At 41.2% G+C, this 26,888-nt stretch overlaps 1 protein-coding gene and 2 pseudogenes across 4 annotated transcripts in view; 2 read left to right on the top strand and 1 right to left on the bottom strand.

Moving 5' to 3' along the window:
- KDR (kinase insert domain receptor) overlaps positions 1–26,433 on the top strand; it is a 98,714-nt gene extending 72,281 nt beyond the window's left edge. For all 4 annotated transcript variants that reach the window (XR_010943025.1, XR_010943024.1, XR_010943023.1 and 1 more), the window contains one exon: positions 24,138–26,433. The gene's annotated coding sequence lies outside the window, so the exon portion shown is untranslated. The remainder of the gene's footprint in view (positions 1–24,137) is intronic.
- LOC137224208 (U6 spliceosomal RNA) lies at positions 5,727–5,818 on the top strand (annotated as a pseudogene).
- LOC137223010 (mitochondrial-processing peptidase subunit beta pseudogene) lies at positions 12,636–13,764 on the bottom strand (annotated as a pseudogene).
- Positions 26,434–26,888: the final 455 nt, after the last annotated feature.

Below are 26,888 nucleotides of genomic sequence, written 5' to 3'. Positions count from 1 at the left end.
GCACTACACTACAAGGTTCCACACTGCTGTGCTTTTTGGCGTTCTTGTTTCTTTTTGGCTTCTATTGGTGCACTTACCTTTTTTTTTTTTTCTTTTAATGTGGGTGTGCCTTTGGAAGTAGGCTGTGGGCTTTTTTTGTTTTTTTTTTAAAGCTGTGGTTTTGTGTTTTTTTTGTTTGAAGATGTTGGGGGTAGGAGTTTATATATTAATTTATTTATTTTTGCTGTGTTGGGTGTTCGTTTCTGCGCGAGGGCTTTCTCTAGTTGTGGCAAGTGGGGGCCACTCCTCGTCGCGGTGCGCGGGCGGGCCTCTTACTATCGCAGCCTCTCCCGTTGCGGAGCACCGGCTCCAGACGCGCAGGCTCAGCAGCCGTGGCTCACGGGCCCAGTTGCTCCGTGGCATGTGGGATCCTCCCAGACCAGGGCTCGAACCCGTGTCCCCTGCATTAGCAGGCAGACTCTCAACCACTGCGCCACCAGGGAAGCCCTGCACTTACCTTTAACAGTCTCTGCACCCTCTTCTATCTTGCTGTTTCTAATCTGTTAAGGAGTGAGCAACTGGTCCAGATAGACTTGTTGATGAAGTAGGAGGAGATAGGTTTTAAATAAAGGTTTGCATAATCCTCCTAGGAGTAAGCACTTTCTATCATCTTTATTTTTAGGGGTAGGGTAGGAGCTTTTGTTGTGCTGCTCAGATCCCTTTCCTAGACTAGTTCTCTTGTCACTCAGCTGCTGTGAGTGTTGATGACCAATGCTTGCAGCTGGACCCTTCCCTGAAGACTCACTCTCGGTCCACAGGAGCTGTTCCATGCAGAAATGCCTGGGAGGTATCCCCCTACCTCTGGCATGGTTGCAGCCAACTACTAATTCAGGGGTATAAAATCCCAACCTCTTTGCCTCCAGGTGGGGTAATTCTCTGAGGCCATCCTTGTCCCTTGTCCCGGAACTTCCCACGGGATTGGGCTGAGGCTGGACTGTAGCCGAATCCACATCTCGCTTTGTTTCGCCCATGCCCCTGTCTTGCTTCCCTCGCTCTTTTACAAGATGTCCCTGACAGCACTTGCATGAGACTCAGCCTCTGATTCCAGAGACTCTAACCTAAGGCAGGCTTCCCCTGCTTTCCTGCTTTTCATATTCTCAGCTATATTCTGGAAACATCTCCCTATCCCTTTCCTCAACTCAACATTAAGAGAGGAGGGTAGCCAAATCATAAAAGAAAGAATGCCTAATGAGAAAAAATTATTTTTGCAAAAAATATATTAGAAATTTTTAAATTCGTCACACTTCGACTTAAAGCCTACCTTATGAGTCACTGTACTAGGGTCCTAGAATACAGATATAAAAGACGCAATTTCCCTTCACCTTATTCTTTTGAGAAATTCACGGCCTATAAACGGCCTGTAAACCAACAAGTAAGTAGGGCAATTATCATACGTCATAATAAACGCTGTTATTGAAGTCAGAACTCATTTATTCTTTCAAGAAATATTTCTTAAGCATCTACTATATGCTAAACTTTTGGAGTCCAAGCAACCCAGAACAAAGAACTATAGAATCCAAAGGCTGGTGAAGAGATGATGGTTTTGACTTTGGAAATGATATTGGAGTTGGTTCTGGTAGAATGAGCAGGAGTTGACTAGGTGAAGATTAGGGAAAGGGTTCGGATCAAAGGACAATGACCTGAAAGCGTGTGGTGTTGAGGGGCGCACTTGGGAGAAGTTTATCACGGCAGGAGATGAGGAGAAGACAGAGAAGAAGACAGTGGATGGAGGTGAAGGGGATGGATTATCTGCCAGGATGAGAAGTTTGGCTTTTATACTGTAGGTAATTTGAAGCCAAGAGAGCCTTATGAACCTGGGAGTGAGGCCAAGACCATTTCAGTAGGAATATGATGGTCAACACTGGGCAGGGAGAGAAGTGGGAGCTCACAGCTCAACAAGCAGATGCCTGCATCAGGCTCTTGAGTGCAGCTACGGACAGCCCTAATGACCTGTGACATCATGGCTTAGCTATGGTGCTGTGGTCCAATCCATGTCTCTTCAAGGAAGAGAATGAAGAATTCCTAAGTTTTTCTCTCTTGAAAATTTGATCTGTAAAGGAACTCAAAATTCTCCTGCTGAGCACTTCTTGTGTTAGAGGTGGTTAGCTGTCTATATTTGACTTGATAGCATCAAGAAATATTCAAGGGAATCTCTGTCCCCAGAACCCATAGCCTGTCATCATTGCCTGAAAGGCTACAGTTGCATGTCCATCCTTATGACTCACCAGTCTCTCACCAGGCTAGGAGAGAAGGTGGGTATTGGCGGGGAGAAGAGGGCAAAGAGGAGGGATTGTGGGCTCTCTGTGGTGCCGTGGGGATATGGGGGTAGTGGGGATGGGGAAGGGTGCTGAAAGAAAGGGAAGAGGCAGAAGGTCAGAGCTTGAGGGAGCCATAAATATACATTTTCTTTCCAACACTGCAATAGGCAGGCGCTGGCTGCTCAAATTTACATCAGTATCACTTAATGCCAAGTATTCTGATTATTTTATTAAGGGGAAGATATTTTCAGATTTTCAGACTGAGCAATTCCTGTCTTTGTTTATATTTTCCCTAGTACTAATAACAACAATAACAATAAATAAACGTTTAACAGTTACCATATGCCCGGCATTGGGCTAAGAACTTTGCCTACATTAATCTCATTTAATTCTTCCCCAAACCTATGACAGAGATATTGTTAGTACTGACTTATAATGGAAGAGGAAAGTAAAGTCTAGAGAGCTTATGTGACATGCTCAGAATCACAGTTTGTGAGTGGCATACCCAGGTCCATCAGCTTCACTCCAAAGTCAATCCTTAAACTCTGGCTTTCCCAGTATGGTTATTTGCCCCTTCGTCCACCATTTCAAACGCTTTTTGTCATTCAAGGCCCAATTCCAGTTTCTTTTGTTCACTTAACTGACATTATTAAGCACCTTCCATGTATATTGCATCCTCATCTTCCAGGGAGATTTTCCACACTGATTTCTACCTTCTTTAAACACCTGAGTCTTTAAAGTAGGGAGTGAGTCTTACTACGAATAGATTTGTATGGTTCTCTAAATGTTTTTAGTGGATTTATTTTTTTTTTTTTCCCTTCAAAGATTTTAATCCATGGCCAGGTCAGGATCAAGTCTTCAAGTTTCCTATCTTCTCAACAGCACCCAATTCAGTGTTGGGTGGATGTGTCAGGAAGGCCCTGACTCTTAGCCCATCCAGGGGCTGTATTTTAAGGAAGAAGAAACACATGTGTGGATCTGATAAGATCTGAGTGATATGTGGAGAAGATGCCCCATGAGTGACGATCAGCTGTGTTTACCATTTAACTGTACAGCGGCAAGCCAAGATAACTGTCGTGGTCTGTGGACAGAAGTTCATGAAGATCACTGCTTGACAGGTCAGAGTAAAGGTCTCTTTCTTTCAAAATATGTGAAGGGGCAGGAAACGTGTGCACCAGGTGTTTTGTGTTCATGACGGCCTGGGAAAGATAATTCTGTCTGCTCGATAAGAACATTGTGCTCTACACACCAGGTTGTTTTTCCAGCAGCTATTTTCTGCCTATAAAAACGAGCATCACTGGCTCTCAACTTCTTTCCGCAAATCCCCTGGGCTGCAAACAATAACAAAAGGTATCTTATATTTATACAAGGCTGCCCTCAGAAAAGCTCAAGGACCTGAACAAAGCTTGTTTTCATATATAAGAGTTCTTATATAATCCCCAAGGGGAAAGGGAGCAGAGGGTGACAATTGAGTTTGGAACGTGGTCATTCCCAGCTAACAAAACGGAAAAGTGAGGGCCTATTGCAGGACACACTGACGGTCATGACCAGGACAGGAAGTCCGTCTTTCCCACTTCCTGTCCAGGGTTCTGAACACTGGACCACACTGCCTTGTCAGAAATCTGAAAATCTGGAGGAGATGGCTGGAGGGGAATGCGTGGGAGAGAAAGCCCAGCCACATGAGAAGGGATGCTGCAGTCTCACTGCCTTTAGCGTCTGTTTTCACCAGTCAGGATTCTGCAGCTCCTAGAGCGAGTGCCCTTTTTGTCCTAGGTAGGACTGATCCGGGGGGGAGAATTTTCATCACCCTCATTAGGAGTTACAGCTGAATCAGAGTAGATCTCAGAGGTCTGGGTGGTTTGGGGAAGAAGAGCCATCTGAGCAAAGGGCATTCTGTAAATATTTGTGACACACTTGGATACAAAGATAAGTAAGGCATAAGCTCTGGATTCAGTCCAGAGCATCATGTAACAGGGGAGACAAACACAGGATGAGAGGATCTGTGAGTGCTAGATGAATACAAGAAAAGAAAGGCAGTTACTTTTTTTTCAAATTCTTATTGGAATATGGTTGCTTTACAATGTTGTGTTAGCCTCCACTGCACAACAAAAGGAATCAGCCATACACATACAGATATCCCGTCCCTTTTGGACTTCCCTCCCGTTTAGGTTACCACAGTGCATTAGGTAGAGTTCCCTGTGCTATTACAGTATGTTCCCATCAGTTGTCTATTTTATACGTAGTATCAATAATGTATATGTGTCAATCCCAGTCTCCCAGTTCCTCCCAACCCACCCCTTTCCCCCTTGGTATCCGTACAAAAGGCAGTTACTTTTTGATTGTGACTTTGAGTCGGGACTCCATGGGCCTAGGAGGGGGTCATTTTTTTTTTTAACATCTTTATTGGAGTATAATTGCTTTACGATGGTGTGTTAGTTTCTGCTGTAACACAAAGTAAATCAGCTATACATATACATATATCCCCATATCCCCTTCCTCTTGCGTCTCCCTCCCACCCTCCCTATCCCACCCCTCTAGGTGGTCACAAAGCACCGAGCTGATCTCCCTGTGCTATGCGGCTGCTTCCCACTAGCTGTCTAGTTTACATGTGGTAGTTTGGCTGAGGCCTGAAGGATAAGACGGAAGGGTTTTAAGGGATACCTTCTATGCTGCATTGAGGCAGTATCTCTCTAGTAAAATCACCTGGGGAGGCTTTTTAGGCAACCCTCATCCCTAAATCATTGGATTTAATTATTGGATCCAAGTGTCACCTGGGCGTAAGTATTATTGAAGATAATTACTCCCAGGTAATTTTACTGAGCAAACAAGAGAGACAACCACAGAAGGAGCATGGTCTTTGGAATTAGACGGCCTTGTTCTAACGCCCTGTGCCATTCGACTAGGCCCATTGTGGCGGCTGTGTCCGTGTCCCACAGCTGCTCTGTTTCCTCCTATTTCTACCAGTGCCTGGGAAGAAACCCTGCCATGGGAGAGTCCCTCCCCTTTGACAAACTTTCCTTGACTGAAAAAGCCTGGACTGGGAATCAGGAAATCTGGATTCTATCCCAGCTCCGCCACTGAGGTGCTACATGCGTGTGCTGGGTCACATAAGGAGATAAAGCAAAGACACTTGGGATTAATATTTGCAAGACATCGCGCTAGGTACTCAACGCATCTCCGGGCCTCAACGTCCCCATCGGTTGAGGTTTTTAGATCAGCATTTGTAGTCCATAAAGTCTATTTAAGAGGCCATGACGAGAATTATCTTTAAAGAATGATGTAAAGCATAATAGAAAAGTGGAGTGCACTGCATAGAATAGGGCAAGTATTGTGAAGTACAATTTTGTTTCAGTTATAAATACATGCACTTACTGCGTCATAATGTAAAATAAATGTCATGTTATAGGTTGTAAGTTAAAAACTTTAAGAGTACTCACTGGCAGTACATATACTAAAATTGGAAAGATACAGAGAAGATTAACATGGCGCCTGTGCAAACACATGAAGCATTCCATGTATTTTTTGATGTTACATTTTTTTTTTTTACCACAACTTTAAAAAAAGAGTTTGAGAAACATGGGATTAGATGCTCTCTGCGGACCCCTCCCTTCTGCTTTATAGCCCTTGACTACTCCAGCCTACCCTGAACCTACCTTTCTGTAACCTCCTTTTAGTTAGTACCGTGTAATTCTAGCCTATCATTTATTTCTTTTAAGAGGGAGGCAGGACAGTGTAGTGGTTAAAAGCACCTTACTGAGTTAGATAAATCTATGTTTGAATCGAATTTCTTCACTTATTTGTTGAATGACCTAGAAAATATACCCAACCTCTCCTAGCCTTGGGTTTCTTATGTGGGTAATCACATCTAGGACACACAATATTTCTAAGATTAAATATGATGCTGAAAGTCAGACTCTTAGCATGAATCATCTTGTTCACAGAAAGTGCCTGGTGCAGAACAGCAATTATTATCTGACTTCCGTCCACCCAGATTTTAAGGCACAGTCTGCAATTTTGTGCCTGGAATATACAAAGTCATAAATACCTAATGCATAGAAAACCAAGGATTCCAGCCCCAAGCAGCCCCTCAGGCTGGAGAGCAGCCATTCTCTGTCGGCATGGCATGCCCCATGGCCATCCAGGTCTCAAGAGGAGAGGCAGGGTGCTCTGTCCTCTACGCATGCATCCCCTTCGCTTTTCCTCTGACACGATTGGTCGAACCTGGGAAGGCAAGGCAGAAGGCAGATCCTGGCTACAATTTGCTTCAGGGATCGAAACATCCATGACATGGCAGTGCCATCCAAACCAAGACAGATGGAAACTCAAGATCATCTGTTTCACAAGCATCTACCTGAGATGGTTTCAGATAGAAGCACGGGACAAAGAAATGAGAAAGAGATGGTGGCCAGAATACTGAGAAAATGGGGGTAAGATTCAGACATTACACCAGGAAAAAGTGACCATTATCCAACAGTCAACAAATAAGCAACTCACTAGGTCTTAATTGCCTCACAAATATGCTGGGAACCAAAGCATTGTCTTGTAAATGATTCATTTCAGGAAGTACCCACTAATCAATTACTAGGGCTTCTGTGTAACAGTTTCCCCAGATTTGTAGGTGGTGATCCTGTGAACTGGATCGTTGATTTCAGAATGAGATAAGCGGCAATACTGGTAACTTAATCTACCTATTCCAAGTAGCTACAAAGAAATTAGCTGCCCTTAGTGGAAGCCAGCCCATTAGGAAGAGTGAAAAGAAACCCATTCATCATGAGAGAGCCTCACACCAGCCAAGTCTCCCTGGAGCATTCAGCTAAGCTGAGAAGGTGTTGATGGAGAAGGGGATAATGATCCATAAATAGATGTATGGGAAAGGAGGGGAGAGGGGAGGGAAGCCTCATGAGTTTGCACAGGGAAAAAAATGGGCCTTAAAATGATAAAAATGATAGAAATACAAGATTACAAGGACTACACAAATAGTATTATAAAGAAAAGGACTGTTGAAAGTAGCCCTTGATGCTACTTCTTTTTTTTTATTTTTGGAAGAAAACTTGCTTTGAAATTGTATGGTGAAAAAGAAAAGAAAATGTATGTGAATAATGTAGCCCCACCTAAAAATATGTTGCTAACACAATGGTTTTTCAGGAAAGAAAAAGCAAGGATGCCTGGAAATAGCTGCATCTAATCAGCCCCCATCCCAAGCAATCAACTGAAGTCCAGGAAATTCCATATGTAACCAGAAGAATAGACATCCTGGAGCATTTTGCCACAGTTAAGATTAGCGGAAACAGACCCCCATCAGCTCTAGTAACAAAGAAGAATTAAAGGTGAAGAAACTGCTGTGGGTCCCTGTGCCTCCCTTCTGGGAAGGTGGTGGCCAGTGTGTGGGGGAGAAGGATGGGAATTTGGACAGAGGCAGTGGCCCTGGCTGTCCCCACAGCCTATTGTTCTGAAACCACCCCTTCAGCGCGGCTCAGAGCAGTATTTTTCTCCAGGGAAAATAATTAAACAACAGTGGCTGGAGCTCAGCTTATCCTCCTGTCTTATCCTCACAATCATTAAAAATGTTTGTTAACATAGCAATAGTTTATGATTAGCACTTTTGGGGTCTTAAGAAATCCTTCTCTACCCAAAGGTCATAAAGATGTTCTCCTGTACTTTATTCTAAAAGATTTAAAGTTTTCCCTTTCGCAATGAATTCCTCCTTCTCTATGGACTTGAAAGTCACCAAATGCACAAACCGAAAAGGGAAAAATGAATAAATTTCACTTCATTAAAATTAATAACTTCTGCTTGCCAAAAATATCATGAAGATAAGCCACAAACTCAGAGAAAATCTTGATACCACATCTGACAAAGGACTAGGATGAAGAATAATCAAAGAATGGCTGCAACCCAGTGAAAAAATATCCAAAAAACATGATAAGGTAATTCACAAAAAGAAATATAGATGACTATTCAAGATATTAAAAGATTCTTTTTTTTTTTTGACGTGTCGCATGGCTTGTGGGATCTTAGTTCCCCCGACCAGTGACTAAAGCCTCAGCTTTGAAAGCATGGAGTCCTAACCACTGGACCTCCAGGAAATTCCCAAAAGATTCTTAACTTTCTTAACAATCAGGGAAGTGCACATTAAAATCATCATAATGGGGCTTCCCTGGTGGCGCAGTGGTTGAGAGTCCGCCTGCTGATGCAGGGGACACGGGTTCGTGCCCCGGTCCAGGAAGATCCCACATGCCGCGGAGCGGCTGGGCCCGTGAGCCATGGCCGCTGAGCCTGCGCGTCCGGAGCCTATGCTCCGCAACGGGAGAGGCCACAACAGTGAGAGGCCTGCGTACACCAAAAAACAAAAAACAACCAAAAAAAAACACATCATAATGAGATATCATTTTACATCTACTAGATGAAAAAATAATGAAGTCTGATAATACTGTGTTGGTGAGGATGTGGAAAAGCCGAATCTTATATGCTGCTGTTGGGTTGTAAGATAGTACAATTCCTTTGGAAAACAACTTGGCACTATCTAAAACAAGTAAAGATCACATTTCTGTGACCCAGCAATTCCACTTCAAGTGGAAGTGTGGAAACTCTTGCGTATGTGCTCTAGGAGACATGTATAAGACTGTTAAGAGAAAGAAGCACAGTCCATGTGAGCAAAAACACATATGCTAAATGCAAACACAGCTGAGCACCATTGTTTGGGGATGCCTACATTGTAGTCTACTATTTTTAAAAAGCAAGAGATGATAACACAAAATTCAGGAAAGGGGTTATGTTTGAGGGGAAGGCAGGAGGGTGGGAAAAGGGGAGGAAGACACAGCCAGTTATAATCATATTTTTAATGTTGGGAATCTTCTGTTGGCCAGTGACTTTACATATATTACACATATTCCATGGTAGGCGCAGAATATTTCATAATAAATTTCTTTTAATTTGTTACGAAAAGAAAGGGGTGAACAAAGAACAGAAATCTCTAATGGCTCAGTGTCAAGGAAAACATGAGATCTTGGTAACATCAGTCTCACCAAAATAAGAGGGGAACGGTACTCAAGAAGTGATGGATTGCTCTCTGTCGGGGAGGGTCTGCATAATTTGTGTGTCTGTGGAGGTCCTCCCAGAACGTGGGCAGCTGGCCTAGTGACCAGGACTGGTGCCCAGGGTTACACCCTATTACTCAGGTTGGCAAGTGGCCTGGTGGGCAAGTGGTGATCAGCTATGGAAAAGATATGCCACTTAGCACATGAATGTTGTATGTGGCAAGATCTATTATAGATGATTTTCCCTGCAGAAAACTGAGGGTTGTTCTGGGGCAAGGCCGTTTGGTCTAATATTGGGGATACCCTACTTTCTACCTTGACTGCATGAATTTGACATTGAACCAAGGCTGTTTTTCCAACAGTTGGCATTTTGAATTGTTATTTGAAAGACTCAATACTCGGGTCTTGGCACTGTAAGGACTTTGTAACCGTAACACTACTCATATATCTACAACCCTTTTTTTGGTTGTTATTTCTACCTTTAATATATTTGAGTCTTACCTATTCTCCCAAAAGGATTATAAAGTTATCCAGGTGGCAGGATTTTCTAAAGCCCTGTTTTGTCCATCCTTGCTGCCAAAAACTTGGCAAAATAAGGGCTTAATAGGTTTTTTAGTTTGAAAAAATTATAAAGTCCCAGGAAGTTTCAAAAATAGTAGAGAGGTGCCACATACTCTTCATTCAGTTTCCCCCAGTGATTATACCTTACATAACTATGGAACAATGTCAAAACTAGGAAACTGCTATTGGTACAATGTGTGCCCTCCATGTTGCTGCAAATGGCAAATTTTTTCTTTTTTATAGCTGAGTAGTATTCTGTAGTGTGTATGTGTGTGTGAACTTCATCCATTCATCTGTCGATGGACACTTAAGTTGCTTCCATATCTTGGCAAGTGTCAATAATGCTGCTATGAACATTGGGGTGCATGTATCTTTTTGAATTATTGTTTTTGTTTTTTTCAGATATATTCCCAGGAGTGGAATTGCTGTGTCATATGATAATATCACTCTAGGTTGGTGATTATTTCCTCTCTGCTTTAAAAAAAAATTCCATTACATTTTTTTACATGTAGCTGGCCAGTTTTCCCAACATCATTTATTGAAGAGACTGTCTTTCCACCATTGTGTAGTCTTGCCTCCTTTGTCATAGATTGACCATAGGTGCATGGGTTTATATCTGGGCTTTCTATACTGTTCCACTGATCTATATTTCTATTTTTGTGCCAGTACCATAATTTTTTTGATGACTATAGTTTTGTCTTATAGTCTGAAGTCAGGGAGCCTGATTCCTCCAGCTCCATTTTTCTTTCTCAAGATTGCTTTGGCTATTTGGGGTCTTTTGTGTCTCCATACAAATTTTAAGATTTTTTGTTCCAGTTCTGTGAAAATGCCGTTGGTAATTTAATAGGGATTGCATTGAATCTGTAGACTGCCTTGTGTAGTATAGTCATTTTGACAATACTGATTTTTTCAATCCACAAACATGATATATCTTTCCACCTGTTTGCGGCTTCTTTGATTTCTTTCATCAGTGTCTTATAGTTTTCGGAGTACAAGTCTTTTGTCTCATTAGGTAGGTTTATTCCTAGGTATTTTATTCTTTTTGATGTAATGGTAAATGGGATTGTTTCTTGAATTTCTCTTTCTGATCTTTCAGTATGGAGGTTCCTTAAAAAACTAAAAATAGAACTACCATATGATGCAATCCCACTCCTGGGCATATATCTGGAGAAAAACATGGTCCAAAAGGATACATATACCCCAATGTTCATTGCAGCACTGTTTACAACAGCCAAGACATGGAAGCAACCTAAATGTCCATTGACAGAGGAATGGATAAGGAAGATGTGGTACATATATACAATGGAATATTACTCAGCCATTAAAAAGAATGAAATAATGCCATTTGCAGCAACATGGATGGACCTAGAGATTGTCATACTGAGTGAAGTAAGTCATACAGAGAAAGAGAAATATCACATGATATCCCTTACATGTGGAATCTAAAAAGAAATGATATAAATGAACTTATTTACAAAACAGAAACAGACTCACAGACTTAGAGAATGAACTTATGGGTGGTGGGGGAAGGATGAGGGGAAGAGATAGTTAGGGAGTATGGGATCAACATGTACACACTGCTATATTTAAAATGGATAACCAACGAGGACCTACTGAATAGCACAGGGAACTCTGTTCAATGTTATGTGGCAGCCTGGATGGGAAGGGAATCTGGCGGAGAATGGATACATGTATATGTATGGCTGAGTCACTTTGCTGTGCACCTGAAACTATCACAACATTGTTAATTGGCTATACTCCAATATAAAATTAAAAGTTTTTAAAAAGTAAAAAAAAAAAAAAATCCATTATATTCTGATTTTCATAGTGCCTACTGGGAAATCAGATGTCAACCTAATTTGTTCCTTTGTCAGTAATCTGTGTTTTTCTCTGGTTGTCTTTAAGATTGTCTTTCTTTTTCTTTTATTCTCTTTCCTTCCTTTTCTCCTTCCTTCTCTCCCTCCCCCCTTCTTTCTTCCTCTCCTTCTTTTGGTATTCTGCTGTATCATTGCAATATATCTATCTAGCCTTGTATTTCTTTTTATTTATTCTGCTAGGGATTCACTGGGTTTCCTAAATCTGAAGATTTCTGTTTCTGTAAATTCATGAAAATTCTTAGTCAACACCTCTTTGAATATTGCCTTATTCTGCAGTTTTTCTATTATCTCTTTCTTGTACTCTGATTAGGTATATGTTAGATATCTTAACTATAGTCCCTATGTCTTCTTTTCCAAATATATTTAATTCCAAATACTTGTTCATTTCTTTTTTTTTATAAAGTTAAGATTTTTTAATTAATTTATTTATTCATTTATTTAATTTTTGGCTGCATTGGGTCTTCACTGCTGCACGTGGGCTTTCTCTAGTTGCAGTGAGCAGGGGCTACTCTTTGTTGCCGGGCACAGTCTTCTCATTGTGGTGGCTCCTCTTGTTGTGGAGCACAGACTCTAGGCGTGTGGGCTTCAGTAGTTGTGGCACATGGACTTCAGTAGTTGTGGCTCGTGGGCTCTAGAGCGCAGGCTCAGTAGTTGTGGCGCATGGGCTTAGTTGCTCTGCAGCATGTGGGATCCTCCCAGACCAAGGCTCGAACCCATGTCCCCTGCACTGGCAGGCAGATTCTCAACCACTGTGCCACCAGGGAAGCCCTGTTCATTTCTTAAAAAGAATTTATAGCTTAAAACTTGCAGATCACTATTAGTTTTATTAATAAGTATTTCTAAATATTTTGACTAAGAGCATTTTAATCACAAAAACAGCATATGTTACTGCAAGTCCAGTTAAAATCTTGCTCAGTGGAACCAACAGCAGCGATAGCTAGACCCTTATCATAAACATATTTGGCGCACACTTTTTGAACTGTCTCAGCATCTAGAGCATCAATTCCTGCTTCCAAGTTAGGGATGGGAATTCTTCTATTATAACATAACTTTTGCCTACCAATATCTTCACCATGGAGTTGAACCTCAGAGTTGCAAAAACATGTTTTGTTTCTAGAAGAATTTTTGTGCTGCTTTACTTTCAGTGACACTTATACAGAGTCACATGTATTCTTTTTGAACAACATGTAGCATGCCTGCAGCAATGTCTGGTTTACAACTCATATAGAGTCCCCACAATCCTGTATCTCTGTAGCAAGTGTTGAAAGACTGGAAGCTATGGCAGAGGTTGCCACAACAGATGAGACAGGCTGGCTTACTAGTTAAATTCATTCCTCCTCTGAAATGGCAATCCTAGTTGCCAGTCAGTGTGTTTGCAACTATGAGAGAGATTGTATCAGGATGTTCCCAACCAACAGCTGCAACAGCTCTTGCAAGGTGTGTCAAAGGCATCTTGTCATTCCTCAAACAAATCTCACTTTCTGTGAATTTGCAGGGAGCCAGAGTTGTTCTTTGTCCTTTGTGTGTGGAAAAAAAAAAAAGTCATCAAAAGGAAACTTTGTTAACTTAAGCTGTTCACTATAGGAGATTCCTCCAGCCATAGCAAGGACTATTCTTGACCTCTTATAATGTGTGGTTATATAGTCCACTAAGTCTTTATGACTTATAGATTTGATATTTTCAGCTGGTCCCCACATTGTCAATCCAAGTGCAGTATTTGATAAACTATGACATTAAGATAATAAAAAGACAACTTCTTGTAAATTAGCTTTGATTTCGTGTATCTCTCTAAGGATTATTCTATACTTGTGCTCAGTCTCTGCTTCTGCCAATGTACTGTTTTGTGTTATATCAGCAAGAACGCGTACAGCTCTTGGCAAATCTTTAGAGAATTCTTTGGCATAATACATGATCTGCTTTCTGGAGGTACAGGTGTTGAAATGAGCACCCATGTTTTCATTTTCAAGTTCCAGATCTAATTTGAATCTCTTTTTGGTGAAGTTCATATGTTCCAGAGAATGAGCCGTTCCGTTATTCTTAATTTCATGTCAAATTCCAACATCAATCCAGAGACTCACTGTACATATTGACAATCCAGAGTTTTCAGAGGCCACTCTGAGTTCATTTTCCAAACATGTTACTCATGTTTCAAGAACATTCAGAGCAACTTGTATAGTGGCTTGTGCATTTCTCAATCTGTTGTCTCCAAATTATAATGACAACCCAGTGGCCCCTCTGATCAGGAGCCTTTCAGTGAAACCGCAGAGCTTCTCAGTGAAACCCCAGAGCCACTGCCATACCATGGGCAACAGCATGGCTTGGACCTCCACTGCTACCATCTCTTCTCAATGTCTTTTAACTTCTGTTTTATTTTTTCAATATCTTTTTCCCTCTGCTGAATATTGAGTAATGCTTCAGTTTTGTCTTCCAGTTCATTAATATTCTCTTCCATTGTATCTAATGCTGTACCTATACACTTAGTTTCTAGTTTCATTTATTATGTGGTTTTTTTTTTTCACCCGGAAGTTCTATTTGGTTTTTTTTTTTAAATCCACCTGACCATATTTCAAAGTATCTAGTACCTTGTTATACTTCAAATAATCTCTTTCTTTTATTGAGTATCAAAACTACCTATTTTATATTTCTTAATTGATAATTCCAATATCATCCATTTTTGTGGCTATAATCTTACTATTTGTTATTTCTGCTTATTCTCCCTCAAATGACTTGTTTCCTCTTGTGTTTTATAATTTTTATATTTCAGTGAGTTTATAATTACCTGAGGGAACTATTTGAAGCCTTGATTTAAGGAATATTTATCCAGGAAGTCATTATGAATCTTGAATCACTTTAAATTAAATTCCAAAGTTGAGTATTTAGGGACCACTTAGGTAGTGTGAATTCCAGATTTTGGCTCTAAACCCTCATGAGGATCACTTGTAAATAGCAACTTTCAAGATAGTCTCTACCCAGAGTCAATGTTGAGATAAGAAAGTTTCTTTACTATTTTCCTTTGCGGGATAGATTTTCCTCTTTTGGTTTACCTTTGCATTAAAAATGTCAGCTTCTGTGTCCTGAACTATTTAGGGATCTTGTGTCCTGAACTATTTAGGGATCTTTTTATGTCTTAATCTGGTTTAAGTCCTAAGCGTTGTATCCCCAACCCTGCTTGAGGCCCATTAAAATAAAGAGTCTACGCCACCAGTGATAAGTTAATGACCACAGGGCCCCATTGCTTCAGGGTGGTTACCTCTGAAGATTTGTGCTTTCTTGTATTTTTAGCCTCTGATGATTTCCATCATTTTCCTGACAGCTCAGGTAAGCATTTTAACATCTTTTATCTACACATTTTTAGGTGTTGCAAGCCAAGGAAGTTCCTCATGGTATTTATTCTGTAATATTGTGAGAAGTGGAAGTTTGGGCACTATTCTTAAATACTCTAATTTACAAGCTCTATTGTAAGATAAGCTGAATTGAGGAACAGATATAGTCCTCATCACTCCCCCTCACCCACCGCCAGATAAAAGTCCTCTGAACCCCTCAGACTCAAACACTTGAGCGATTAGGGCCAAGTTATCATTTTACCCCCATTATAGCATGGCTGCTGCCCCAGTGAAACACTGGTTAACTTCTTCCAGTAGAAGACAAACTGAACATAAAGTGAGAAGGGACAGTGTCTGGTTCCTGCATAGGTACCCAGCATGATGTACTTACTTTGAGCTTCACAACAACCTAATGAAACGAGTAACGATGCTTTCATTTTATAAGCAAGAACACTGAACCTCAGTGATGTTAAGTAATTCATCTGAAGGCTACAGAAGGAGCCAAGATGTTCTGAAAGATCAGCCAAGCACATCCTCCTAAAGCAGGCCTTCAGAGGACCTCCGGGTTAACCATTTCCTTACTCATCCAACCATTTGTGAATCCATTCAAGAAACCTTTCTTGATAACTTACCATGTGTATGACACTGTGCTAGACACTGACCTACAAAAATGAATAAGACAAAGAGCTTACATTCTCATATGGGAAGACACAGAAGCAATTATATTATAGTGCAGTAAGTTAAATGCTAGGAGTTATGAGAACATTGGGAAGGGCATCACCCCTGAAACCAGCTCATGTATAGTTTGGGGGTGGAAAAAGGGAAGTTGGTTGCTGACTAAAATGAGTAGTGAAGTAGAGGTAGGCACATCAGTAACAAGTGAAGGAGCAGTCTTTCTTCTTTCAGGAGCTGACTGTTCTTTTTTCTAAAAAGAGGGACATTAGAACTCAAAATGATTGTCTTGAAGAAGGGTTTATTCTCTCCAGTTACCAAGAGCAAAAGCTGTTGCAGTACAGGATCAGCTTACTTGCTGGTTGGGACAGATCAGTGATGGCTCGGTTAGTTATCCATCTTGTGGTCTTTTCTAAAATTGAAACATCACACGGGGAAAGACTTGTCTGGTACAATTGCTTATAATTGCACTTTCCTCTTGATTACACAGGTCGTTATATCAGGAGCTCTCATCCAATTTTCTCAGACCCCATCTCCCTACTGGCCAACAAAGGTTCCATGCTGGGTCTTGCAAAATTAAGCTAGAAGCTTTTCTTCCACCAAAGATTCGAATCCAAGCACAGACGTCAGAGTTAATCCCATTACCCCCTAGAAAAGTAGATTTGTCTTGCTGCCTTTTTTTAATGGTGAGGAATTTTCCTCTACTCAGCAACTCTCTTCACTTTGTTGGTTACACCTACTTGGGTTTACCTTTGTCTGAACCAACATGATGGACAGACCTTTCTGTGTTCTGTGTTTATTTCTAGGGCTTAAAATGTGGGTCATAGACACCGCTAGAGACTAACTATCCACTGGGAATCTTTATCCCCCTCTACCTGTTTGTTCTGAAAACAAAACTGTTATCAGTGACTCTGGAAAACTGAACCTGGAGCTTTGAGGATGTTGTAGTGGTTACTTGATATTACAGCTAAACTGAGTATTCACAGTGGTGTTAATTGGGGTCATCTTCCAACATGCTTTTGAGGTCTGTGATTGCTACCCCTATAACCAAAGTCTCTTAAAGGCTGCATACTTATCAGTAGTTCAAACTGACCCTTGGTCTTTTAGATGAGTCACTTACCATCATACTTGGACATTTAATTCGTTATTGGGGTCTTTCCTAACTAAGCTTTTGTTGAGTGATCTATAGTGAGTCCCCTATATCCATAATTCTTGGCAGTACAGTTTGGACAGGACAGAAGGACGTGTTTCAAATCCTGACTATAACACTTTTTAAAAGGGGGACCTTGGGCAAGTTACTCCATTAGTTTCTTCATCTGCAAAATTGGGACAATAATGTTCATCTCAAAGATTTGGTGTGAGGACTACAAGAAATAATGTATGTAAGACATGTAGCATAGGACATGACTTAGAGTAAGCACTCAGCACGTAGTAGCTGTTCTGATTTCCTTACTAATAAGGGCATCGTGCTCACAGTTCTACCAAGAAGGGGTTGCCGACTTACTGCCAAGAAGAGGGAGGCTACAGATTTACATTCAAGATTGTATGAAGAGCAAGAACGACCAGTCACATTGGAGATTGGTAGACAGATTTTGTACACTCGTCTCTGCCCAGTCTTTGGCAAACATTTTACAATATTGCAAGAAATGTGAAACAGAGGGGAGGACAGGCAGAAAGTGAGGTAGATTGAAATTATGCAATTGTTATACATCCCCGGTCCTCTCTGTTGCCACAGCTCCGGTCCATCGTTCCCATTACGTACAGGTCTGTGCTGCCTGTAGCTCCTTGTTGCTTCTCACTCAGGATTCATGAGATCCCTTTGTCCTGTGTGCTAAGAACTGGGTCTTATGGCACCAAGGGGAGCTGTGTTCGGTGTGGTAGTGAAGAAGACATACCAAAGTGACTGTAAGAAGAGCCCAGCTACAACAGTGTGCCGGATGCTTTGCTGGGAGCCTAGGAAACCATGACCATGACCATCTCTGTCCTCAGTTTGTGTACTACAGTCTAGTGGATGAGACAGACAGGCACACAAACAATGCCACTGTAGAGCAGTGAGTGCCATGCAGGTTTCAGCGTAGGGTTCTAGAAACCACAGCTAACTCTCCTGGAGGTCAGAGGTAGGGATATATATATACACTCATTTAATATGTATACTATATGTGTGTGTATACATACACACACACACACTCATTTAATCCTTGAAGAAATCATGTGAAGGAAATATGATGATGTCCATTTTTTTTTCAAATGAGAACATTGGGAGGCAAAGGTGTAAAGCAATTTGTCCAAGATCACCAGCTAGTGTGTAGCAGAGAATTCAAGGCAGGTCTGACTCAAAAGCCCATGAGTTTCCTCTTGTATTTTATAAATTTTTTTTCTGAATATGAAATGTTTATGTAGAAAAACCCAAATAATACAAAAAACAAAGATGCATCCTCCTATATTCTTACATCTTAACTCACTATTAACATTTTATGGTTTGCACCCTGTCTTTATCTTCTGCAGTTTTAAATACATATTTATAAGATTGGCTCATATATATGCATGTATATATTTTTCCAGCTTAATTGGGGTGTAATTGATATATAACGTTGTATAAGTTTAAGGTGTACAATGTGATGATTTGATGCACATATATATTGAAATGATTACCACAATAAGATTAGTTAACACATCTATCATCTCACATAATGACCTTTTTCGTGGTGAAAATATTTAAGCTCTACTTTCTTAGGCACTTTCAAGTATACCATATAGTGCTGTTAACTGTAGTCATGCTGTGATTACATCCCCAGAACTTATTCATCCTGTAACTGGAAGTTTGTCTCCTTTGACCAGTATGTCCCCATTTCCCCCACCACCACTGGTAGTCTCCATTCTAATCTGTTTGACTTTTTAAATTCCACGTGTAAGCGATATCAAGCTATACCTGTCTTCCTCTGTCTGACTTATTTCACTTAACATGCATGCTGGGTATGATGATATCCATCACCGTTTAGATTTTTAATTTTTGGATTCCTACTAAACTGAATATTTTTCAAATGTGTAATGATCCCTTATATTTGTTAATTTCCTTATTTTGAGAGCAAGTTTTAGGTGGGCAAACTAAGTCCATGGGCCAAATCTGGTCCGTCGTCTGTTTTGGTAAATAGAATTTTATCAGGACACAGCCATACCCTTTCATTTATGTATTGCCTGTGGCTGCTTTTGTGTCCTTCTGTAGAGTTGGGTAATTGTGACAGAAACAGTATAATCTGTAACTCCTAAAAGATTTACCATCTGGATCTTTACAAAAAGGTTTGCCACCCTGCTCTAGAGAAGAGACTCCTGTATTGTCAATCTCCTAGTCCCTTTATCTTAGATTTTCAATGCTTTCCTGTATGTCTTGAATTGATTTTTTTCATGCTACTTATCCTCAGTCAGAGAGATGTATCTAGACCGGGTGTTGGTCACTAAGCGGGATGCAGGGATTTCCCGCAATTGTCCTTGCTGATCACTAGCCTTCTGGCGGAGTCTTTCTCAGGTCTACAGAAAAGTGATTGCACATTTAATTCCCAATCCTCAGGATCCAGCTGGTATTCATGTAACCTGGCTCTGGGGTTCCGAGAGAGGATTTTCTATCTCCATCCACAGTTCGTTTCTCTGATACAAATCATTAATAATATCATTGGTATTTCTATTACTTTTGAGAGGCAATACAGTTGCCCCTTGAACAATGCAGGTGTTGGGGTGCCCCCCCCCCGTGCAGTTGAAAATCCACGTATAACTTTACAGTCGGCCCTCTGTAACCACAGATCGTGTAGTACTGTAGCATATTGACAGAAAAAAATCTGCATATAAGTGGCTCCGTGCAGTTCAAACCCATGTTGTTCAAGGATCAGCTGCATAATATAATTTTTAAAAGCACAGATTCTGGAATCAGATAGTCTGGTTAAAATCTCAGGTCTGTCACTTACTAACAATGTGGATTTGGGTAAATTATTTTTTCTTTGTGCCAGTTTCTCAGCGTCTGTGAAAATCATCGGGATTATGCTATTACCTTCCTCACAAGGGTTGTGAGAGAGACAGTTAGTGCTCACTAAGATATCCATGAGCTCCTTGACATTTCCCAGGCATCTTTGCTGTGACTGGGGCCATGTGACTAGTTCCAGCCAATGGGCTGGAAGTAGAAATGTCATGTGTCATTGCCAGGCTGGGGCAGGTAGGAGCTGGTTTGCCTTTTGCATCCTCTCTCTCTTTCTCTCTACCAGGGTGCCCTTGGGTGGTATCACGAGACAGAGGGAGCCTGAATCCTTGAGTTACCAGGTGGAGGAGAGTCTCTGCCTACTCAAATCCAGCTTTGCAGGAGTAAGAAATAAACTTGTGTTATGCTAACTACGAAGATTTTGGAGTTATTTATTTCATTTTTACCACAGCATAGTTTATACTATGCTGACTAATACAGGGTTGTTCTAAACACTGATTAAAACATAGAAAGCACTTGGATTAATGCCTAGTATATTAAGTGCTGTAAAAATGTTTCCCTTTTGTCCTCTTCTTAAAAGAACCATAATTCTTAGCATGGACCATTTTAGTTTCCACTTACATCTTTATCACTCTATTTATTACTCTGCTTATGATGAACCAGCCTCATATGGATGCATTTACTACACACACACACACACACACACACACACACACACACACATCATGTTGTCTTAAGGATGTTAATAGTCTACAAGTAGGGCTAGAAACTTGGGTGTGGAGTGAAGTAAGAAAGAGTTCTCTCTCCATCTCAAAAGACAGCCACCCATGTATGAAGTTCTGTTTAGACAGACTCTGTGTCTCTGAGCAAGAGAAGGGAATCTATGTATCTTGCTACCATCTCTCAGGTTGCTAGGGCCGCTCTGTTTCATGAGGGAAAGCACAAGCAGACTACCATTTTGTTTTCTCAGTACACTTCCATTCGCCTTACAGTTAGTAGAAATTTCTCCCAGATTCTGCAGTAGGCTGTTTTTATCTTTCAGTGTTAATTATTTTCATCTTTTCCTGAGTCTCCATTGGTTCTTTCTCAAACCATCAGTTTTTGACCTCCAGTCATGCTTCTTACATTCATTCATTCTTCTTACACAGACTATATTCCGTCTATATATTCTCAATAAAGTTATTTTCATTTCAAAGCCGTTTTCTTTGATGACTCATTAGTTGGAGGCTGGAACACAGCAGAACAGATATGATTAAGAGAGTGGCTGAAGTTCAGTAGTCTCCATCTCCCACAGTGTTCCTTATTTCAAATAGCAAGCCATCCTTTGTTTCTTCTTTGACATATCAAGTATGCATAATCTAACTTCCTTATTCTTGGAAAATGGAACTTGACTATTCATGGTCTACATCCTGAGCCCTGGTATATATTGTATTTCCATGCTGTTTTGGAGTCATAGGTTGAGGACGTGTGTATTAGCCAATTTTGGTGGAAGGATGAGTAGGGGCCAAATCATGAAGGGACTTAAGTGCCAAACTTAGGACTTTGTACCGTAGGGACTGTGGTAACTTGATACAATCTGCATTTAGGAAAGGCGATCCTGGTAGAAAACATGGAAGGAAGTAAAGAGGATGTAGCCCAAGAGCATTTGGTTAACCCTCTCACCCTTCAGGGAATAGAGAGGAAATATGGACTGTTGTTAGGAAGGTAGAACTGATGGACTTGGTGTCTGGTTGAAAAAGACAGAGGTGCAGTGATGCCAGGTTTCTGACTTGAGTCACTGTGAGTGCTGGTGTCATTTATTCATCAAAATTCAGCCCACAAGAGTAAAAGAAGATTTTTGGAGAAGAAGATAATTTCTTTTTTGCATGTGTTGTGTTTGGGATATCTTGGGAACATTCTGCTGAGGTGTCTGAAAGGCATTTGGATATATAGGCTCAGAACTCAGAGAAGGTAACTGGAGTAGAGAGGAGAGAAGCAGCTCAGGTAACCGTCACCTTTAGGGAGGTGGCTGAGAGATGTCAGTACCTCAGGTAGAGTCCTGAGGGTTGTGAATAGGCAGCAGAGACCTGAGGAAGGGCAGCAGTGTTACTGAAGGATAGCTTTAGTCTGCTGTGCCCACGACACCCTGGGGATTCCCGGAGATTCTAAAGGGGAGAGAATCTTGAGTGGAGAGAAAGTAGTATCCCAATGTTCAGCTGATGGGGACTTTGGAGCCAACAAAAGCTGACATATTAACATGATGTTATTAGCCCTGACATGCAGAATGGTTTACCCATTCATCCTTCAGGGGTTACTTTATTATTCAGTAACAGAAAGGCCTCGGACTTTCCTCTTAAAAGCGTCATCTTGGTCTTTTTCCTCTTTCATCCACACAGAGCCCATTGCCTCATATGGAGGCAGCGTGTTGTGGAAACAGCAGGGACTCTAAAAACTTTCAATTCTAGATTTAAACTTGGGGTAGAAACTTACTGGCTAGGTAACATTGGTAAAACTGCTTCGCTTCACTGAGCCTCTCTTTCCTTTCTTATAACCTCAAATATTGTTGAGATTAAATAAGGTAACATAAAGACATTTGACACAGCTAGTTTTCCCTATCTTTCTTTTAATTGCTGAGTAGTACTTTTATGCTTTAATGTCAGCATCTCAGCCAAAGACTTTTCTTTCAGTAAAGAGCACCTTTGTACCAGTACCTTTCATTGAGGTCCAAGAACCTGACCCTCATTTCTGACCCTCATTTTACTGACTGTTGGTTTTAAGCTTGCAAAGGTGTGTCTCTGACTAACTAGATAGGGTCCTCTTTCACTATGATGAAGTTCCAGAAAGCCATTCTTCAACAAAAACCATTCTCCCGGGCTTCCCTGGTGGCGCAGTGGTTGGGAGTCCGCCTGCCAATGCAGGGGACACGGGTTCGTGCCCCGGTCCAGGAAGATCGCACATGCCGCGGAGCGGCTGGGCCCGTGAGCCATGGCCGCTGAGCCTGCGCGTCCGGAGCCTGTGCTCCGCAACGGGAGAGGCCACAACAGTGAGAGGCCTGCGTACCGCAAAAAGGTGGTACCGCGTACCACCTTTTTCTGTGACCCTTGGAAACTGCAGTCATTGTAGTTCAATCTTGTCTGACACAATTTTGTTTGTCTGAGCCCCATGAATGGGGACCGCTGCTGCTTCTGCTTCTCTGCCTGCCCATGGAGGCCTCATCTGTCTCATTCATCTCCTCGAGGTTTGTGATCTCAAATTCCTATTTTATTTACCCACTGTGGTCATTGACTGAACTTCATAGCCCATCGGTAGTCCTTGGCCTGGGGAACCATGTGGATTCCTCTAATCCTTTGTAAGTGGTATAGCCATTTTATTGGAATTTTCAAATTTCCCCCTACTATCTGAAAGCAGAGGTTCCTATGAATCCTTTCCTAAGCTGAAATGGCAAAAAGTGAAGAAGCAATTACCTTGGGATATGTCGTGCTAACAGACGCACAAAATAAATGGAGATGAAGCACAGATGCTCACAGACACAGTTCAAAGCTATGGGGGCTTGATGCTTAGATGCTGAGTGTAGTTCCTGGGGAAGGAGCTGGGTGGTGTCACTCTCTCTGCTCAGGTGCACCCCGCCTCTATAACGGCTGCTACAAAACCAACGCTGAACTCTATTTTCACTTTTTGTCTTGTTTTGTAATAGCGAAACCTCTTCGGATTTCTTTTGGTTAGATAAAACAGGTACTAATGTGGGTCTTTCGTTAAGAGCTAGGTGGAGTAAAGTGAACTCTTGAAAAGCAGGGTTATCTGTACCTGATAAAAGGCAGGGCTCTGTCCATCAAAATATTTGTGATTATAGCTTGGTTATGGCCTCAATGGGAAAAGTAGTCTTCCAAACTTCCTGAGATGAGTTTTAGCATGTCTTATAATCTTCCGTCCAGCTTCTCTGTGTAGCTCCTTCCCTTTGTCATTGTTAGCCTGGGACCAAGGGCACTGTGTACATTTGGGAAAGCTGGCCCACAGTCCCTGACCTTGGATTACAAAGATATCTTCAAGGTGAAGCTTCCGTATTCGAGGATTTCCAAAGCAATGTGGAAGGACCATTCTCTCTTGGCCAGTCTTGTTGATTTTTCAGGAAAATGAGCCATTACCACAACCTTTCTCCTCCATACCATTGTTTGCTAACTCTTTGTCCCTTTCAAGAGTAAAATGCTCAGTGATTTATAACCTGAAGGGCCCAAGTCAGGCTGTGGAGTACTTTGTTTCCTCTCAACTACCTTCAGGAAAATGACCCAAGATACTACCCTCATAAGGCATCTTTTCTTAGAAGTCCTCTTGTTCTAAATTACTTTAAAGTTAGTAACTTACAACTTCTGTGAACAGCATCTTAGGCTTTTAAACATACTCATGGCTTCCTTTTTTTTTTTAATCTCTAGAGTTGCCCTTCTGTTTTCTGAAGTTACTTTAAGGATCATCTTTCAGAAGGAAAACAACCTGGCATATAAACCACTTCTGAGCCTGTTTATCCAGAGTGGGGGGTGAGGACACTAATAGGCATGAAAAACAATTTCACGGGTGTTAAGCTGTAGCTCCAGGCTTCACCTTCAAGGAATCAGTGTCTCAGGCTCTGCTATTGAACAAGAAGATGTTGATGCCAGTGTCTCTGGGGAAGACAAGAGACTAGATTGAATATTGCTGAATTTGTTTTCTGAAGAAATATTTAGAAACATCTGCCCTTCACTTTTCATCTTTTCACCTGCACACCTGATTAAACATCTATAAAAGTAACTGCAAAGTCGGATAATCACCACAATGAGGACCAGATGCAGATGTGCCTCCTGGAAAAGGGAGTGGATCGCAGTGGAAGAGTAGCACGTGGGGATGGCTAGGAAAGGGAAGACAAATAGGGCAGCCAGAGACGTGTCTCAGGAGAAGGCTGGGGAGATCATTCTGGAACCTCCCCAGTCTCTGGACTAGGCCAGAAAGGTACAGGCTGAGCCAAGAACTCATGAATGCCTCTGGTCAGTGAGTTAATCATTTAATGAATAAGGAAACTATGCACGGGCCTCCAGGTTAAAGGTTAACGGGCAGGGTTTCAAAAACAATTTCATTAAGTAGACACTAATAGATTACAACTTCTGTGTTCCCACATTAAAACAAGAAACTGGTTCAAATGAACGAATGCATACTGGATTCAAAATGATTTTTAAAAAAGTGTGAGTGAGCGGCTGAGGAAAGCTGAAATCTTAAGATAGAAATAAAAGCACCACGTAGTAAGGAGCATAGAGTAGCTATTGGGAAGTTAATTGTGTATCCATTGATCTTCCCGAAGAGACAGTGGTTCTATAGATAGTGGTCCAGGGAGGGACTCTGTCTTCATCCTTCTGTTCCTCATAGTGGATTAATTCAATAAATAGGAGTTGAATTCAACTCAGTGTCACACTGGCATTATGGTTGTACATTGGGTATGCAGAAAAAAAATCAGTGAAATTGTTTATAGTACCAAGAATTCCCTATAATGGATTTAACTCACCTGTACCTTCAAACTGAGAAAGAAAAAAGGATACACTCATTATGTAATAAAATTAAGGTATGTGTTTTAAACACCTGGAAAGAAATCCAGCTGTCATGTTTCAACCCCCCAACATCAAATGGACTGAAGATGGATTGTTAAGAACCACTACCACCACCGCTACGGTAACAGCAAACACAGAGCAGACACCGTTCCAAGTATTTTACATATTAATGCACTTAATTCTCATAAAACTCTATAAGATAGGTACTCCTGTGGTCTTCATTTTACAGAGAGAGAAACTGAGACACAGAGAGGTTACATTACTTGCCCCAGGTCATACAACAAGTGAGCAGCAGAAGCTGGATTTGAATCAATGCACTTAGGCTCTAAACTCTGTGCTGTGGACCCTCACTTTACTACTCCCCTATGGGACTGTGCAACGAGCTGAAATAATGTTGGAAAAAAATACTATAAACTTACTAGATAGGGAGCATTTCATTCCACCTGTAGTATTCAGGGAAGACCTTCGAAAGGAGGCATGATGTGGGAGTTCCCTGGTGGTCTGGTGGTTAGGATTTGGTGCTTTCACTGCCATGGCCCAGGTTCAATTCCTGGTCGGGGAACTGAGATCGCACCAGCTGTGCCGTGTGGCCAAAAAATAAATAAATAAATAAAGGAGGCATGATGTGAGTTGAAGGACAAGCTGGATTTCAGCGGGTAGGGAAGGAAAGAGGTCATGAAGGATGAGGTAGGTGTGCATAGGTGGGTAGGGGAGATGAAGAAAGATGTTGCAGATGACAGAAGGGAATGAGAAGGAATATAACTTCAAGGCAATTTGGGGAAATAGTGGGTAGACCAGTTTGGCAGGAGATAACTTGGAAAGGTACAGATGATGGCGGGATGAACTTGATCCCTGAAGGCAATGGGAAGCTATTGAAAACTTTTGGGCTCGTAAACAGCATGAGTAGAAAATTTTCCTGGCTTCCTCCAGACCAAAACTGGACCTCAAGACTTGGAAACCCATCCTGCCCAATGACTGAATTTAGTTAGAAGTTAAGCCCAAATACAGAATATGGGTTTCAAGGGTCTCAGGTCTCAGTTGTACAATTAGGCTACTTTGTTTACTTTCCTTTTTCACGTAAAGTCACTATTGTAGAATGAACTTATTTACAAAACAGAAATAGAGTCACAGATGTAGAAAACGAACTTACGGTTACCAGGGGGCAAAGTGGCGTGGGTGGGGGTGGGGGGGATAAATTGGGAGATTGGGATTGACGTATACACACTACTATATATAAAATAGATAACTAATAAGGACCTACTGTATAGCACAGGGAACTCTTCTCAGTAATGACCTATATGGGAAAAGAATCTAAAAAGAGTGGATATATGTATATGTATAACTGATTCACTTTGCTGTACAGCAGAAACTAACACAATATTGTAAGTCGACTATAGTCCAATAAAAATTTTAAAAAAACACTATTGTAGGTTTTAAGAGGATATTAATGATTAAAATAAACAAAAATAGCCCTGTCCTCATGGAGCTAACAATCTAGAGGGAGAAGACATAATGCACAAGATAAAATAAGTAAAGAGAATATATGAATATTTTGAATATATTGCATATCTGGAAGTTGCTAAGAGAGTAGATCTTAAAAGTCCTCATCAC

Source organism: Pseudorca crassidens, chromosome 4 (genome assembly GCF_039906515.1).
Source record: "Pseudorca crassidens isolate mPseCra1 chromosome 4, mPseCra1.hap1, whole genome shotgun sequence".
Lineage (NCBI taxonomy): Eukaryota > Metazoa > Chordata > Mammalia > Artiodactyla > Delphinidae > Pseudorca > Pseudorca crassidens.
This window is presented reverse-complemented; position numbering and strand designations above follow the sequence as displayed.